Genomic DNA, 10,633 nt, shown 5'->3' with positions numbered 1-10,633 from the left:
CTTGTTCACCATCTGTGGAGTATAAACAAAGCTTTAAGACTGTGTAGGCTAAATGATTAACTGTTTGCAGCAGATCCCAGCAAGCTGCACAGCCACAGACATTGTACTCTGAAAGCTATGGGAGGACATGGAAAAGAGTAACACAAAATAAAATAAGTATTGTTTTTTAATAGGAAAAGTAACACCTTGTGGTGAACTATAATAACAATAAGTCTGCAAAAAATACCAGTTTTCAAATTCTCTACAGAGGGGTGTTGATCTGGGGTGGGGTCGTTATGGATTGCATTATTTAGCAGAGTATTAATTTGTTAACAACAAATTAAACTTTCACATGCATATTCATATCATGGGTTTTTCATTGGATTGTTTACAGTTTTAAAACAGTTTAGTATTACAGTTTAACTTACAATACATGGGCAAAAATTATTGCAAATTCCAATTTGTTAATTTTTTTGTATTCAGCATGGTAGAAATATACAGGGTAGTTTTTTAAATTAAAGTATTTTTTACACACACATTGTCCATATTCGAGTCAGCACAGGTTGCTCAGACCACCTGCTGCACTCCCTGCTGTTCTCCACCTGGATGCAGATGTGGCCAGTATTGTTTGGCAGCAGCATCCAGCTGCAGCTGAGCTCCAGCGTCAGTTAATATGCGATGGCACACACTGACAGTTCCATTAAACCGTATTTATGGCAGCCACGAGTAATCGATATGCAGATACGCCAGGCTGTCCGCATTCGCAGAATTGTCTTTGGTCCAGCAGTGCAATGCATCAAACTGCCATGCTCAGTGACAACAGAGACAATATACACCATCACTGGGTATTGTTTGTCCCCATAGACCTCTCTCTCCCTCTCTCTCTCCCTCTCTTTCTATCTCTTATCCTGTCTCTCCTCCTCCATCGTCATCTTTTCCCCCATCCCATCCTCCCAGCTATTGTCTTTTTTTGTTTTGAACAAACACTTTAGCCTGTATATTTGATTCTATAAAAGATTATAAAATATATCCATTAAACAGGCAAGGTAGAAAGATATACTCAATGTGTGAATGTCCCTGGAAGGAGTGACCTCCAACAAGTACTGTAAATCTGTAGTTAAAACCCTCTCTGCTCATTCCATTGTCAGTCCCTTTGGTGCATTAGACAGGGTCTGTACAACAAAAGACACTCAGCTATACATCATATCTGGGATGAGCAGGCTTAAACCCATTCATATACAGTAGGCAACGTCACAGCAGTGGGACTCAGCAACGCTTTCATTTTAGACATTCATTACATGAAACTACAGTCTGCAGCTTCTGCACCAAAGACAGGGACTCACCACTGTTTAACCAGACAACCGTATGGTGCTAGAGAGGTGCAAAATAAATGGGGTCAAGGGTAACAGAACGTTGATATTGGATGATGTTTGGATGCTCAGTTATCTATTTTTTACAATATCCACGCATGGTGGATGGTTAAGGTGAGGGACCGTTAGCTGCTAGCTGCTGGCTCGGACATATCCTTGTTCAGAGCCATGTTCAGGCAGTTAATCCCGGCTGTATGGGTTGTAGCTGCTGTGGTAATGGGTCAATCACACGTCGCATGAAATCAAAGGACACTTTCGGTGATTGGCTGCGAGCAAAACCATACCTATAGTCTTTTTTTTCTTTTAGATCTGGAAACAAAAGGTATAGATTGCAGGTATCGTTTGACTGGAGACATTTTGATACTACTTGGTACTGGGTTATTTCGGTTGATTACCTAAAGGTATCGAGTACCGATACCTAGCCCTGCTAATATGAACATTATGCCTATAGGGATACTGGACTGTTATATAAAGACTGTGTTCATACAAGTCTAATGTGTGATCTACCACCACAGTGACCCAGCTTCACTTCCAAGGCAATGGTGCTTCAAGCTTGGTCATGCCGGTCAGTTTTCATGGGTGGAAAGCATCGGAGGGATCCTGTCCTCGTCGGTGCTCTATTAACAATTACTGTTTGGTTTTGCCGTCTGTATGGAAGGGTTTTCTTCACACCATCTTGCTGAAAGGTTGTGCTTTGTCACCAAATCTGGAGGTACAGTCCAGGAGAAGATAAAAATGAGTTCAAGCAGGTTGTCTAGGCTGACCCTTGAAAACAGGAAGAGGAGCATCAAGGAGCTTGGAGTTGAACCGGTTGTTCCATTATGCTGAAAGAAACTAGTTGCTTACTGTGGAATTAATCTGGGCATGTCCAACGGAGTGGAGACCCCAACTGGAGGACATGTCTGGGGAAAACGACACCAACAATGGCGGAGAAAATAGATGAACGGATTGAAAGATGGACCTTCTAAAGAACTAGTTTCAAAAGGAGCAGTTCTTGCAAGGATGTTGTGTTTGTGCGTTTGGAAACATTTCACTCGAATGAAAAAAGAAACTACTCCCTGAAAAAGTGCCCTGTCTCACTGCTTGTTCCTGACTATGCTAGATTACAGGTGACTGATCATGTAGGATGTTCATTTACTGTGATTTGAAACGTTGCATATCTGCACTTGAGTTAACGTAGATAGATATTAATGTCGACTGGCTGCGTGTAATCGATCTTAAACCGATGTTGTCTGTCTGCAGTTAAGTGATGAACCTTTGTGTTTAGAGAAAGCAGCGTTGAATGAAGAGCAGCAGGTCACCTGACGAATTGCTTCACTTACAGCCAGCAGCATGACGCTTATTCATGATCAATCATCACCAACATGCCTCGACTCCTCTTCCTCTCTCATCTCTCTTCTTCCCATATCTCCATTCTTAATACTTGTTTCTGCTCTACAATCTTCTATCTTCTTCCCTTTTCTTTGGTCGTTTTCTCTTGCCCCCGCTTTTCTCCTCCCCTCACCTTTTCTCTACCCTTCCTCTCTCCTCTTCCTCTGTTGTCCTCTTCCACATTAATCTTTGCAGGGACAGAGGAAATTGAAATGTCACCTGTAATCATTGTGTTTATTAAGTTATATTTTAAAGTGATATTGACCAGCTGAAAATTAAAGTACTATATATAGTACAATGTGATAGCAGGTAAAATCCCCATGGAACATAATGTCAGGACCAATCTTCAGTCCTTGCTTTCTTTCTTGCGTTATGGCTGGATCGAATTCGACTTTGTCATGCTTTGCCTCCATCTTCCACTTTAGTTTAATATCCAAATAGTCTTTTTTTTTTCTTGCCGTATGCACTATTTCTCATGTGAGTGCATATTCCTTGAAAAAAACTAAAATACTGTAAAGATGTGACCCATTTGTAGGCTCATCGGATTGAAAAAATAGCTTAAAGTGAAAGAGGAGGAACGTGATTCCCTAAAAACTTGGTATAGGGCGTGGTTTTGTAGGAGGTAGCAGTGCACGCTTCGGCGAGCTCTGTGACCGTCTCTCAGCCCACAGCCCGTGCTCCAAGTGCAGTTTCATGAGTTACGTTAGTTTTGTACAAATAATGTAGGTTACTACTTTTAATTTGCACTATCCAGTCATGCTAACATTACACCGATCAACCATAACATTAGGACAGCATGGGCACCCTGACCGGTCTGTGGCTACGAAGCTCCATACGCAACAAACTGCGATGCACTGTGTGTTCTGACACCTTTCTATCAGAACCAGCATTAACTTTTTCAGCAATTTGAGCTCCAGTAGCTCTTCTATTGGATCGGACAACACGGGCCAGCCTTCAGCCCCAACGTGCATCAATGAGCCTCGGGTCTGACCCTGTCGCCGGTTCACCAGTTTTCCTTCCTTGGACCACTTTTGGTAGGTCCTGACCACTGCAGACCGGGAACATCCCACAAGAGCTGCCGTTTTGGAGATGCTCCGACCCAGTCGTCTAGCCATCACAATTTGCCCTTTGTCAAAGTCGCTCTCATCCTTATGCTGGCCCATTTATTCTGCTTCCACCACAAAGTTCAAAGTTCAAAATGTTCACTTGCTGTCTAATATGTCCCACCCACTGCCAGGTGCCATTGTAATGAGATAATCAATGTTATTCACTTCTCCTGTCAGTGGTCTTAATGTTATGGCTGGTCGGTGTAGAATGTCGTAACATGTGCCCCATATCTAACGTTAGTTAACTGGTAACAAGCTAATGTTACATTAACAGGTTTTCTTTGTGAACGAGCTTCACGTGTGGAGCGCTTGGTAACGTTAACGTCTGCCCCATGGAGCTATAAAGAATGAAGTCACCCTAGTCTATTGTTAACGTTAAATGGTTAACCCTAACGTTAAATTATATAACCCTAACGTCACCAGTTTGTCAATAAGTTTAAAGTTAATTGCTCGGCGAGTGTATGAGAGTTGAGTTGTGTAGGTAAGAGAGTGAGTTAAGTAAAATCAGTGTGATCAGACAGTTAGGTTAATTGCTGCTCATTGGATTAACGCTTCATAGATCTATTCCTACGTGCTTTCATTTTTTATTTTCCAGTAACGTTATGACATTATGATGGTCAATTTGAGAATTTCTCAACAGTCAGGTAAAGTCATTTGAAAAGCAGCAGGAAAGTCTAGTCGTGGTTGCAGCCGTGTGAGTCGATGAGAATGCCCCGGGTGAAACACCAGGTTTTTAGGGAGACTCAAAGAGAAACATGTTCACCCCTACTGATGAAGCCCTTTGCTAAGTGATAAAATGAAGCATTTGGCGTCTCCATGACTACCAGAGGAAGCTCAATGCCTGTCCACACCTTCTTGGTCAATGATAAGGACCACAGTGCTTAAGGAACTGGGATTTCCAAATGGAGAGAAAATGTGGAAAACATTGACATAAAAGTGTTCAAAAGGTTTTGAGTACAGCATCGAGAAGAGAGATCTGCACATGCCCAATAGAAAAATATAAGCGTTTTTTTTCCAATGTTAATGACAAACTTTTAGAAAGCTATCTTAACAAGTTTATTTGGATGGAAAATTTGACATGAAACTGATTTCTATTCACATTAGTGTGGACATGGCCAGAGAGACAACCAGTCAGTACACTAAAATATCAGGGATGGGCAAATCCAGATAAGCATCAAGTCGGAGCTGCCTCCCAGCACAGGAAATAGCATTAGCTTTGTTGTCACACACACACAGTGACCTCTTACTCCCCAGGTTGCCATAGAGATACTGCTCCCTCTTTACACACTCCCAAACAGCTGGCAATGTGAAGGCTAGTGTGTGTGCAATGGTTGTATGTTCATTGACATGCATACAGTACCAGATACACTGCTTTATTAGATTTTACAGCAGCTCCACCTTCAGTGCCAGAAGTCATTGCATAGTGTTTCAGCACGGCATTTCCCAGAACCCACCTGTCAATCAAACAGTGTGGGTGGGACTTTCTGGTTCTGGATTTTCTGTTGTTGTTTTGTTAGAAGGGATTTTTTTTTCTTTGTCTGTTCAATCATAGCAACCATCACTGCTCATCCAGTTCTTCTTCTTCTTCTATTTAATCAAAACAACACATAATTATATAAAACGTCATCCTGCACATAGAAGATATTCGCACATTGTCCTTCATGGAACGGTGTGTCTCCCGTTTCTCTTCTTTTCTTCTCCATATTGAGCTTGACTGTGAGACTCAAACTTCTGGCTCGAGCTCATCACTGTAATAGATCGCTTGTCTGGCAAACCGATCGAACAATTGCCACAAGCTGGTGTTTAGCTCATCAGCTGGAGCTCTAATTAAGATAAACGGTGAAAGTCAGTCTCATTAATACTCATCATGTTGTTGCAACAGTGTTAACCACCAAACCAAACCACCACTTCAACTTCTCCCAGCTTAATAGCATAATGCATTCTTGTATTTGCTGGAATGTTACAGCTATTGTTGAAACCAGCGTTATCTGACCTGTCTGGACGCTTTGACCTCTGACCCTTAAATCTGTGATCCACTCACTCAAGCGTAAGCCACTGCCAGTCGGACTATAATGTAATACTGCAGGACTTTGGTCCTGGATGCAAAGAGGGAAGGTCAATGCTGACTGACCCAGCAATCTGAAGCCCAGATCTAGTGTCACACCTGGGCAGTTCACCGCACCTCCCACAGAGTCGATACCATCAGTCAAATCATATACAACCCAAAATACTGGCCACACCTCTGATCCAGCCAGTTCTGCACTGTGGATGTTCTCCTGCTTTTCGCCAGGTGAACTGGATTAATGGTAGTTTCAACAGAAACAAATTTCAGATCAAATTAGTTTTCAAATAAGATTTAAAACATTCATAGAAAGCTTGAAATTAAATCCTTAAAATGAATAATGGGCGTCTTTAATTTCATGATTATAGACATTTCAGTGGTTGTGGTGGTTTTACCTTTCACAGCAGCTGGATTCTCGCAATGTCTCGCGGGATCACATCATGAAAATCCATCATGTCAGGTTTCAAGTAATGCGTTTGTGGCCGGCAAGCCAGAGCACGGACCAATCAGCATCCTACTGGCAGCTACGGGCGTTGCTTTTGTGTGTGAGGCGACATGGAGAGGCGAATGTTCGTTCTTAATAACAATGGTTGCTCCTGAGCAGGTTCGCGTAGATGCTGCAATAGCGTCACTTATATCAGAACTGGAGAGTATTTCTTCATTGAAAGACGAACAAAGAACGCCACCGAAGACTTTTCTCGATCAAAAAGATGTTTTTGCTCTTCTCCTGATTGGCTTCGACAAGAGTTTGATTGACAGATGGTTCATCCAATCACCTGCCAAGTATTTTTTTGAAAGGGCCTGTCCTTTTCCAAACAGTTTCCAATGTCGGCTTCTCAGATGGTTCTGTGTAAGAAACCATCTTGTGGGTCAGGTTAGTGGTGGCTCTGGGTCACCTTGGTTTTGGTTTTTAAAAAAAAATAGTTCTACATTTTGGGAACTATGCTTATACGTAACTGCTCCCAGCCAAGAAATAGTTTAACACATAACTCCCAGTTACAGTTTTTGCATGGGTAACAACATATATAGCATGTTAATGAGCTTTAGAAGTGGAGAGCAGGCTGGCTGTTTCACCTTGTTTCTAGTCTTTATAGAGCCAACCAGCCTCTGGACTCTTAGGGGAAAACAAATATTTGTATTTCCCAAAATGTAAAATGATACCTTCAAGTTTGGATCCCACTGCACGTTAAATTCATTATGTTTATCTTTCTTCAGTGATAAATAAAAAGCTCCGCTCTGCTTCACATTCATCTGATTCTATAGACTGTGGGAGCTGGACTGGACAATACCAGAGTCTACTTCGCAGAACCAGTGGAGTGGCTGGGGCCGAGTGCCTTGCTCAATGGCAGACGACAGAGTACCTTTTCAAGGATTCTGTTTACCTTTTTTTTTTACCTAGATGTATACAGCTGCTTTAATATTTGTACCAGTGATTCATTTTGATAACAACAAAGCCTACTATTTCCCATCAACCCGATCTCTGTCTGTATTTTGGGCAGCTGAGGGTAAAATGACTTTCTGCAGCAGTGAAGGCAGTTTTCTAGCTGAATGAACACAGATGAAGTACGGAGCTACAACCAGCACTCCCTGCAGCTTTAGCTCTGCTGCAAACTATTGTCAACAGAAGCTGCTGTTTCAGGGAAAGTTTGATCTTCATTCTGTAACTTTATTGCAATATTAGCCTTTTAGCTCTACTGTGGTAGTGTCTCTCAGGCTGATGGTCGGATGGGTGTGGCTGAATGTGAGGCTAGTGGAGAGAAAGAAGTCCCAGCAGAAATGAGCAGGAAGGAAACAATGCGCTGATCAGCTCAACATCAGCCCCAGAACAGATGACAGCTCACTACGTTTAATGGCAGATGTTTAGGCAGGAATTTGAGGAGCAAGACAAACGATACACTGTCAGACATTTTTAAATCGGACAGACACACAACATGAGCTTTGATTTTTGGCTTATTTCATAGTAAAATATGTTACATTTATAGCACTTTCAAGTGTGAAAATGAGTGCTATATTATTAGTATGCATGTAAATGAACTCACTGAAATACTTGCTGTGCTTTGACTTTCGTAGAGAAACTGCACATTGGTTTATTTATTAGCCAACAGTTTCAAAAGACATCAGAAAGCCCAGTTGGCACAGGGTTCCTGGTTTCAGCCAATCAGGTCATCTTCAGTGCTATTACTCTTCTTTTGAGCTCTTATTTTGCAACATGACTCATTAAAGTTTGTTTGCTCTCTTACCTCCCTCAACCTGTTTGTTGAAGCTTTTTGTAAATACTACATGTTAGCCCCAAACAGATTCCCTGACATCCACCCCCCTCATCTTCCCAGTTGGTCCTGTGACTCAGTAGTATATGAATCTATACGTGTCTCAGTTTTGTGGTGCAGCACTGTCTGGTCCGCCTGGCTTTCCCTCTCTGTCGATATTTGCGTTGACTTGGTTGCAACAGTAAGTAGATTAAGGGACCAATGATTGAGGGCAAATCAATTACTGTAGCTCAGTGGTCTGTGTTCGGGGGGGCTTACTGTAGCATTTATTTACTGTGTGCAGGGCACAGCCATATTACCCAACCTCCTTTTCTAATGGGAACATCCTGAACAAACCATCATTATGATATTCAGGTTATGATCATATAGGAACGTATGTGTATATTATAATATTAGCAACTAGAACAGTCTGGTAAGTTCAGAAAATTACATCACTTTACTGTAATGCAGAAAAGACAACACTTTCACTTACACACTGCCATATCACCATATCCAAAATCTAAGACCATATCTCATATCACAATATCAATATCAAATTTTGCCCAACCCTACACCTATAAACTTATAGTTTGTAATATTCAGGTAATGTATTGTATAATATATATTCTTCCTCTCTTATTGATATAAATGTTTCAATAATACTCGCACTAACTAGGTCACACTGTCCTCTATGATTTATATTTGTGCTCTTATATAGTCTGATCATATTCTGCCAGCTGCTTCTATACAGTGAAGTGAAACAAACCGTGATCTGACTGCAGCCTACTTCCTATTGTACCTTAGAGACATATCTCCTCTAATAACAACCTTTTGTTTCCACACAGATTTTTTGATAGTAGTAATCCTCTGAAGCACATCAGGACCTTTTCCAGGGAGGTAGAGTAGAGTAATGCTGGGCGGCTCCTCTCCTCCTCCCACCACCTCCTCCTCCTCTCCTCCTCTCCTCCTCTCGTCTCCTCTCCTCTCCTCTACTCTCCTCCTCCCACCGCCTCCTCTCCTCTCCTCTCCTCTCCTCTCCTCTCCTCTCCTCCCACCGCCTCCTCCTCTCCTCCTCTCTTCTCCTCTCCTCTCCTCTCCTCTCCTCTCCTCTCCTCTCCTCTCCTCTCCTCTCCTCTCCTCTCCTGTCCTCTCCTCTCCTCTTTCCTCCTCCTCTCCTCTCCTTTCTCTCCTCTCTCCTCTCATCTCTTCTCCTCCCCTCTCCTCTCCACCTCTCTCCTCTCATCTCCTCTCCTCTCTCCCCTCCTCTCCTCTCCTCTTCTCTCCTCTCCTCTCTCTCCTCTCTCTCCTCTCCTCTCCTCTCCTCCTCCCTCTCTCTCCTCTCCTCTCCTCTCCTCTCTCCTCTCCTCTCCTCTCCACCTCTCTCCTCTCCTCTCCTCTCCTCTCCCCTCTCCTCTCCACCTCTCTCCTCTCCTCTCCTCTCCTCTCTCCCCTCCTCCTCTTCTCTCCTCTCCTCTCCTCTCCTCTCCTCTCCTCTCCTCTCCTCTCCTCCTCTCCTCCTCTCCCTCCTCTCCTCTCCTCTTACTCCTCCTCCTCCTCCTCCTCCTCCTCCTCTCCTCTCCTCTCCTCTCCTCTCCTCTCCTCTCCTCTCCTCCTCTCCACCTCTCTCCTCTCCTCTCCTCTCCTCTCCCCTCTCCTCTCCACCTCTCTCCTCTCCTCTCCTCTCCTCTCCTCTCTCCCCTCCTCCTCTCTCTCCTCTCCTCTCCTCTCCTCTCCTCTCCTCCTCTCCTCCTCTCCTCCTCTCCTCTCCTCTTACTCCTCCTCCTCCTCCTCCTCTCCTCTCCTCTCCTCTCCTCTCCTCTCCTCTCCTCTCACTCCTCCTCCTCCTCCTCCTCCTCCTCTCTCCTCCTCCTCCTCCTCCTCTCAGTCCGCCCAGCAGCGGACTCCCTCTCCATCATTTCGCCTCCTCGTCCCTCACTTGTTGGATGTGTCCGTTTCCTGTGATTTCACTCTTCCTGCTGGTTGTTTGTCCTCTCAGAGTCCAGACTGCTGCTACTGCTGCTGTGCGTGAAGGTTAACGCGTTTTCACACGTTTCATCCGCGTAAAAGGCGCTCATCCTGAAGCCTTGTACCTGTTTGGTTTGTTTGTTTGCGTATACCGTGACTATGCTCCGTACTCCAGTGGCTGCTGGTCGTGGCTGTCTCTGCAGCCGTCTCTCTGACCTTTAGTTTGCTGGTCCCGCAGCGGGAGTGTATAGGGTTTTCCTGGCGGTGTTGTGCGCTCTGGACTCCGGCTCATCCTTTGGAGAAGTTCCGCCGCAGTCCCATGCACCGCGCGTCTCTCCTCCATCCTCTCCTCCATCCTCTCCTCTCCTCCTCCTCCTCCTCCTGCTGCGATAAGGATGCTGGCGGCTTTACACGGTCAAACTCCAACAGGATTAGCCTGAGTTGAACAAACGGACCATGTAACCAGATCAGGTATGTGCATGATGAAAATGGGGAGATGTGTGTGTCACATCATATGTTTGTTATATATTATGA

General features: G+C 44.0%; 1 protein-coding gene across 1 annotated transcript in view; it reads left to right on the top strand.

Moving 5' to 3' along the window:
- The first annotated feature begins 10,015 nt into the window (after positions 1-10,015).
- The window catches only part of fam163ab (family with sequence similarity 163 member Ab), a 35,856-nt gene continuing 35,238 nt past the window's right edge, over positions 10,016-10,633 (top strand). The window contains exon 1 of the mRNA XM_074634772.1: positions 10,016-10,570. The gene's annotated coding sequence lies outside the window, so the exon portion shown is untranslated. The remainder of the gene's footprint in view (positions 10,571-10,633) is intronic.

This window comes from Sebastes fasciatus, chromosome 5 (assembly GCF_043250625.1).
Source record: "Sebastes fasciatus isolate fSebFas1 chromosome 5, fSebFas1.pri, whole genome shotgun sequence".
Lineage (NCBI taxonomy): Eukaryota > Metazoa > Chordata > Actinopteri > Perciformes > Sebastidae > Sebastes > Sebastes fasciatus.
The sequence above is the reverse complement of the archived record's forward strand: the minus strand, read 5'-3'. Positions and strand labels throughout refer to the sequence as shown.